The sequence below is a fragment of the Enoplosus armatus genome, chromosome 20 (genome assembly GCF_043641665.1).
Source record: "Enoplosus armatus isolate fEnoArm2 chromosome 20, fEnoArm2.hap1, whole genome shotgun sequence".
Classification (NCBI taxonomy): Eukaryota; Metazoa; Chordata; class Actinopteri; order Centrarchiformes; family Enoplosidae; genus Enoplosus; species Enoplosus armatus.
Genome location: NC_092199.1, coordinates 4,793,460 through 4,801,810, shown reverse-complemented (window position 1 = coordinate 4,801,810; position 8,351 = coordinate 4,793,460).

The window sequence follows — 8,351 nt, the reverse complement described above, 5'->3', positions numbered from 1 at the left end:
GAAAACAGTGCTGTTATTCTGAGCTCGTGAAAAGTTTAAGGTTTTCAGAGATGCGTGATTCTCACAGGACAGTGACGCTACAAACACATGCTGATCTTATAGAAGACAATGCATCACTGTAGTTTAAACAACATACAAATGAATGCAGCAGTAATGTTAATCCAGAAACATATATATTATATATAATAAACACTAACAGGGGCCTTTTTTTCCTGCATAATGAGAACTTTTACTTTTGATACTTTAAGTAAATTTTGCTAATAATACTAACATACTTTTAACTTAAGTAAGAATGCAGGACTTTGATTTGTAGTGGAGTATTTTCACAGTGTGGTAAATAAAGGATCTGAATACTTCTTCCACTGTCCTAAAGCAATGCTAGTCTAGTTGCCCTCACTGGCAGCAGGTTTGGCAGATTATATGTAGACCTATTAAAACAGAGAGCTTTGGCAAAACACTCTAAAGCTTTTATATACAAGCCATAAAAAAAGTGACCTTAATTACAAAACTTTTTGGTTTCAGTACTCAAGGACTCAAACTTGTGGAAATACTTGTTCATAGGTGGGCTACTATCGCCATCTAGTGTCACTTTTATGTTGATGCAAGTTAAATTCCTGGATTATTTTTCTGCTGACCCAATTTGCTGGTGAGGATATATTCACGTGTCCTTGGCCTAAAGTTTAGGGGCTTAGATTAAACTGTTCTGCTGCTGTCATATGCACCAATAATGTTTTCTTTCAGATAGATGCCACGCATGATGTAAACATTTTCAACAGACTTGTTATCTTCATGTGTAATCATATATAGTTTACTCATTTATAAATAGCCTGGGTTTGTACGTAATCCACGATCCGATAATTATCCTGCAATATTACATCATGGCAACAGATGGTGGTCTTAAGTCTAGTCCACTTTCCCTGGTGTCCATACTGCATCCATTGCCATATTTATGAAGGATTTCAGTTTACTTTTCTTCCAAACATGCCCTCTTTTCACTTTGAATGGCGTTATTCACATCAGGCTGTTTTGTTCCTGCCGCTTGCTGGTTTGATGTTGGCAAAAGGGATATTCTGCAAATACACAGAGCTCAAGCTGATCCATCAGACAGGTCTGTAGGACAAACTATTCATGGGTTTTCAATCCTCATTGTCACCTAATATAAAAACAAAACACAGCCTCCATAATGTGAAAGTGTTCTGGGAAATGTAAAAAGACCTGCATCATAATACAAACATTTTTCTATGAAGGTTTCTGTGTCTTTACAGATATATCCCGGGAGTCGGAGAAAATGTAAGTGAGCTAGAGAAAGCCAACTCCAAATCCCTATTTGCACTCAAGTACAACCTTCTAGTGTTTTTTCTTTACAATTCTGTTTTACATTCAAAATATATAAGCATAAAAGTGTGTTACTGTAAGATACATCAATGTAAAATACATATATATATAGAATAATGTATATTTGGGTCAGAATACTACTGTTATTTTTGTTACTTCTCATTAGCGCTCCAGAAATAGTGACCCTTATTTTGTTTTACGCATTGCCAGAATCATGAATAACATGATTTTTTTCCCCGTCTATATCCTCCAAAATGAAAGCCACCAAATGTTTCCTAATCGCCAATAACACTAATATCCTACCCTTATGGCTTGTCATTTACACAATACAGAAAAAAGCATACAGAATGTATTTGCATGCAGTGCTAAGAGGATTTCTAAATTGTGCTTTCAGTAATGTCTCTTCTTTGTTTCAGTCTGGAGGAGGACAAATAGCTGGATCAGAATGGTGACTCACTGGAGCGACCACGTGGGACAGTCTGTGTTCTTGCCAGTGAGATGAAATATCCTGCTGAAAAAAGAAAAAAAGTCTGTGTGTTAAGCTGTAAATATTTACCCTGCTTTCCCTCTTGTTTGATGTTCTCCATCTACTATACAGTGTGATGTCTAATGTATCCGTTGAATGTCTGGATTAATCAACTCTGGGAACGTAAGATCGTGCAAGCTGCTTATTTTCTTCCATCAAGTCTTTCTTGAAATGCTGTTCTACAGTTTTTAATCTGTGTGTTGTTGGATAATAAAGTTTTCTTATTGAGGACAGAGCTTTTCGATGAGGCTTCTTTATTCTTTTGTTGAAGGCAGCAGAAATCTACTTCTTGCTCTTAATAATAATAATAACGGTTCGGTGACAGGGAGGGAGCACTGAGCCTGTACAGTAGGGTTCAGTAGGTTTACTTTATTTTAACAATGCAGAGCAATCATTAAGTAATAACTATCATAGAGATTAACTACAATGTGATTTCAATAAAGGATTTGGCCTTCACATATTGCACATGTTGCACAATACACTTACTTACATACTTACTTACACTGCTTTTTTCTACTTGTGTATTGTATACTTGTATTTGCATGTTGTCACTTGTAATGGTTCTGCTTCTGTTACCTGCCTATAGGGACTATGGGTGTAAATTAGCATTCTTGCTAACTCCTGTGTGTTTACATCTTGTATTATTATACTGATGTTCATTAACATGCTCTGTCCCTATCAAATAAATAAATAAATACATAAACCCAGAAAAAGGGTGTAGCTTGACTTGCTTACCATAGACCATTTTGTGTATCTTTGAGAACTGACCTGTAAGCCATGTCAGACGAGCCATAACTACCACATTTGTGAATCTTGAGAAATGCAGCTTTTGTTGAGACCAATGTATTAACAGAGTTTTGTTTATATTTTTGAGGTTGTAATTGTGGACACATATAATTTAATACCAGTAACTATTGAAATTTGTATTTAAATTGCTTTTTTATGTCTGTATACACATGCTTTGATTTTTTTTACTTTCTCACTGTAAAATGTTTTAACGCCAAGGTTTGAATGCACAGACAAAAAAAAAAAAAGATTTCAGGTGATGCTGCAATTTGTTCTACACGTGTACTTCATTGTATATACAATGTCTATTTATGACCAGTAGATGGAGCTAGTGTTTTTTTCTTATGGCATCTAAAACATGATACTATACATGTACGCGTGCACGTGTAATTTTTGTTCATCTTACTTTCTGCAGCTGCCGGGAAGAAAGAGTGATAAAAGCATATAGCTTATAATATGCTCTCTACCCAGAGTTCACTTTCTACCCTGCTCATTCCAACCCAACATTATACTTTCTTCGATGGTGTGATTGCTGTGATTAACCCATCAAAGCATCAGAGATTGTAGTTTGGAACATTATTGTGTCAGCTGTTACACCTGGCGCTATTATTCCCACAGATCATTGTTGCACTAACTTTACGTGACCTGGAACGTCTTTGTGAAAACACTCATGTTCTCAAACTGTAAGAACAAACCTTTCAAAACCAAATGTTGTTGGCATTCCTGAAGTTTTTTTTTTCTTCATCTGACACATTCTTTTGCTTTTCTTGGAGCAAAAGCACAAGAACAAGCAAAATTTGAGGCTGACATATTTTCTCCTCAATGTCTTGATAAGTGACAGCCATTTATGATTAAATAATTGCTTCAAGGTGCTTGCCGATAGATTCTTCTATCGTGGAGGTCATCTCGGCTGATCAAGTTCTTCTGTTATAATGTTAGCTTGAAAATTAGACACACGCAGATTGGTATTTATTTCACATAATCAATCACGTGTGAAATCAAAAGCTGAGAAGGACTTAATGGATTACAAACAATGAGCTGTTTAACAAGAAAAATCACTGATTTTGCATGTATACTTCCATGGGTGTGACAGATATTACATCAATTGAATTCTCTTTTTTAAATGTTGTACATTTATACAGTCCTCATCTTTACATGCATCAGCACATGTAGACTGTTACTCTTCTCAGCGGCTTGGCAATGACTGACTATAACCTGAATTTGGATCTTGGTGGTTTGTCATTTCGGAGGTTTAGGATTACAGTTCATGTGTTTCCAGAGTGATTCTTGAGGAGGCCTTTAATGTAGCATCACTTAAATGCACCTTGAACGAACAGTGAAAATCTTTCCCAGACTCATCAACAATAACGTCTTCCTTTGTTTAGTCTGAGCAGGCGTGTATTCCTACTAATCTACTATTTAATCCTTGACAGAATTGCATTTGCAAGCGAGCAGTAAAGGGGAATTGTGCACATTAAAAGCAGTAAAAAAAGAAAGAAAATTACATAGAAATAACAAACTAGAATGACTTGATCTTGTGTCGGTCAGTTATCTTTGGCTCACGTTGTGCTTCCCTGAGCCCGCATGTGATACAGTAATATGCATGTGATTTTCTCATATTATTCTATATGTGGACATGATGGGGAGTTGCCATGCAGAGGGTGTGATTGCAGCGTGGGCTGAGAATAACAAACCAGGTTCAAGTACAGACCATCACCGAGGGGTCTGAAGCCAACCACATGCACCTCAAACACTTAAATATTTAGTTTAGTCGGGCTGAGCCAGCCAATTAATCTTTTCAAATGAGAGAGTGGTCAAACAAACCAAGATGAGTGCATAATGAAGCCAGCCCCTAAGTGTGCGAGTGTACGTCGAGTTGTGACTGAGCTTAGTGCAAACGACATACAAACAATGACTGACTACATGAGAGATGTTTCACAGAGGAGGATACAGCTACAGTTGTTCCCTCTGCTTGTCAAAAGGTTTCAAGACTCTTGTCAATATTTGATGCTGAAACTGTTCTGTTTAAAACCTCCATCGACATATAGGTTGACTTTGAAAGCTGTTTGAAATTATCCATCAAGTCAAGGTCCAAGGTCTGGTACTCATAAATTATAATTAATGAGTCTGGCGTGTTTTTTTTTTTTTTTTTGTCAGGCCATGTCAGTCATTTTCAGCTGAGCAAAGCATATTTAAGTGAAGGGATAACAGCCGCACATTAAGGGCTTTTAGTGGAGGACTCTGGAATAACAGAAGTTCGGAAATGGCCCCGTTGTGTAGGTTTGAGTGCCTGGACGAAGCCTTTTCTCTAGCTCTGGTTCTTTTGAGTGGACTTCAAGCTCTGGAAACCCTCAAACCAACGAGAAACCAGGCAAGAATATTTTAAATCAGACTGGACGTTTGTCCAGGTGGCACAATTAATTGTTGAACTCCTGTTTTTACCTTTTCTTCATACTTGGGATATTGGGAGTGAGCAAATTTAAAACACCCACCTTCTGGACCCAACTTAAAGGCCTACTTATGCAAAGATATCAGACAAATCACACATAAATCACCCTCTTGACAGTTACAAGCAACAAAACAGTACAGAAGATTCATAAACAGACATGGGAGACAAAATGTGTTGGATTTTTACCCCCATATACCGACTGCCTCTTAATCTTGTCACATAAAAAGGTAACCCAAATGTAAGTAAAAATAGTAATTTTGAATTATATGCAACCCACCTGACTATAATGTAACAACATCGACATTCATTCAAACATGATTAAATGTCTCAAGATTATTTGTGTCTTGCTATCAAGTCTGTATCAGGATGCATGAGCTTCAGGATACTTTTGAATGCAATGTCCTGTGTCTGCCTTTTAATTGATGAGAGGTGATGGACACGTATGAAAACTGCTGACAGCTTCTTTGCTTGGACTGAATCCAAAGAACAGCAGGGCTCAGAAGAAGTATATTGTACAGTGTGGCCTTGGATGCTGGTCTGCTCTGGAATGCATGGAGTAGTGCTGGATGTGATTATAATAATGGCACTTGGTAATGTGGTGCGCACTGGTATGTTGGATATAAAGGCCGGGCTGTAGCCCCTGTTTGAGTAAACAATACAGTGTAAAGCCTTTTGTATTCATCACGATCAAGCAGCCTTGGTATTTCTGAAAGACAAATATCGCTTCTTGGCTTTTAATTGAAAGAATAGTTCTTAGTTTTAAGCGTTGTGTTTTGGAGAGATTTTTTTGGGGGGGGGTTAAATTTTGGAATCAACAATCTGTAAGAAAAAAAGAGAATAAAAGAGTTAAAAACACTCGTAGTGAAAGGTATGAAGTGATTAGACAGTGGGTGTTTTCGCAGATTGTAAGGTTACAGAGCCCTGACATGCCATCGCTTCACAACACCACTCTGACATTACACATCCTGTCCGTTACTATTGAAAAACAGACGCACAGTTCCTTTCAGTTTCCTCCTAGTGTTTCCTGCTGTCAGTCGAAGGGTCCAGGCCGACACCCTTCTCTTTCCCCCCTCTGGGATTTAACCTCTTACAGGGTGGAGAGGGTCAGCTTCCTTCCCCATGAGGATGCTTGGCGGGAGGACGGGAGGAAGGGAGGAAGGGAGGGGGGGGGCACACGGCTTGGCTCCATCTTTGCCCTGGGAGGACATGGCAGAGAGGAGACCCAAGATATTTACAGAAAACGCAGGCGTGCCCTGCACATTCTCTCCCTCTGAATGAAAAAGCTGGGGTGGGGCTGGGAGGGATTTCACAACGAAACACAGAGGAGGAAATGGACTGGACGGATACTTCACTACTCCATCATCTGCACCTCCCTTTTCCCTCTAGTGTTTATTTTTTACCAGATGTGCAAGAGTATGTATGTATGTGTGTGGTTGAACATTTCCCGAGGAGGTGGTCTACGGTTTCAGCCAAAGCTGCAGGACTTTCTTCAGCCCTGTGGACTCAAGAGCCTGATATCCTCCTCATCCTGCATCCAGTGTCCTGATTTGTTGATTAATGCCAGCTCACGACTGCTGTGATACACCATAGCTTTAAAAACCTTTTGTCTATGTTGAAGGGTGGTTTAGTTGTTGTTCTGGTCCAACATTATCAAACAAAAATTGTAATGGTTAAAAAATGAGTCATTTTCTGCAAAACTACAAGTGAGATGTGAAGGTAAAGTGGTCTGTAGTTTAAAGACTGAGAGTGATGTGCGAGACAGACTGTCGCCGGAATAACGATTCAGGTGAAAGGTCAAGGGCTGTATAGACTAAATCAAATTGCCGAGATAATAGCCTAAAAGGCCACTATCTCCATTTCACCATCGCTACCCTGTAGACACAAGACAGTAAGAATGAGGCATATTGAAATTCTCGAGTCTCGCTGGTTAATCTCACACATCTGTTACCTGCCTCTGCATTTTGGAGCTCTGCCTGAGAATTTGGTCTTCATTGCTACTCATAGGGATTTCCTGTAGGATGCAGTGCTGAATCACTGGGTTTGCTCCAAATGTCATTCCATCTAAAGGGTGGACCATCATCAGGACTGAATTTACTGTTCTGCCTTCGCCACATTATGGCTTTAGATTTGAAATGCTGATACTAAAACACTACAGAGACCTATGAGCTAAGACAAACAATATAAATAAAAGGCAAGAAGTGTTATGTGAAAGGTAATGAATTCTTTCTGACGTCGCCTTCTTTTGTAGTTTCTTTTTATTAGCTTGTATTAGAAACTTGAAAAAAGAGCATTTGTGACCGTTTATAGACTTGATTCATATGCCCTAACATTTACTTAGCCCTAGCAAAACCAAGCAGGCCCCATGTTGACTGACAGCGGTCACAGCCACTGGCAGATTAATGAGCCATTAAGCCAGCCATTCACAAACCTCCGGCTGGCCTCCTCGGTCATGCATCACCAGATGACTGCTGGCTCTTTGGATGGTTTTCCCGAGCAATGGAAAAAGGGCCGTCCCTAAGTTGAAAACGTTTGGACACTGGAAAGTTGGTGCAGGAACAGGAAGTCTTACAGGCAAGTACAATTTCCCCCCGGGGATCAATAAAGTATTTCTGATTCTGATTCTGATGTGTGGATGAGTGAGGACATTTGCTGAGGAACTAGAAGAGAGGACGGACAGCAAAGTCCTCGAATGCCTGGAAGGAGCACAGTCACTGGTCCTGCCTTAAAAGGCTGACAGTTCTACTTATGGCAACACTTATGCGTGACAGCATTTAAAATTGATTAACCAGAGTAACATGGTGGTATGAATAAGGAGTGATACAGAGCATGACAATCAACCTCAATCCTTCTCATTTCCTGGAACCTTTTTGTCAAGCATGCAAGTGGCGAAGACGTCTGCATGAGGACCACACACAGTGGAATCCCACAACTCCACTTTAAGTAAAGGGTTTATTTACATGGGCACCGCATGTATCCTCCATCAAGAAGGCAAAAACCAAATACATGTGAAAACAATTTCTCTTATGAGTTAAAAAACTACTGAAAATCTTTTTTTTTTAAGAAGATTATACTATAAGAATCGCACCAAGCAGCTCCTTGTTTTGCATGACTGTTGAGCTGACAACCTCAGCTACAGTAAGACTAATGGCAGAAATTCACCTTCTGTCTTGTCGTTTCCCTCCTTGCTTCTAAAAATGTCTGACTTCATCACAGAACTGTCAGATGGATAGGGTGTGAGCGTTGCAGAAAACAGCC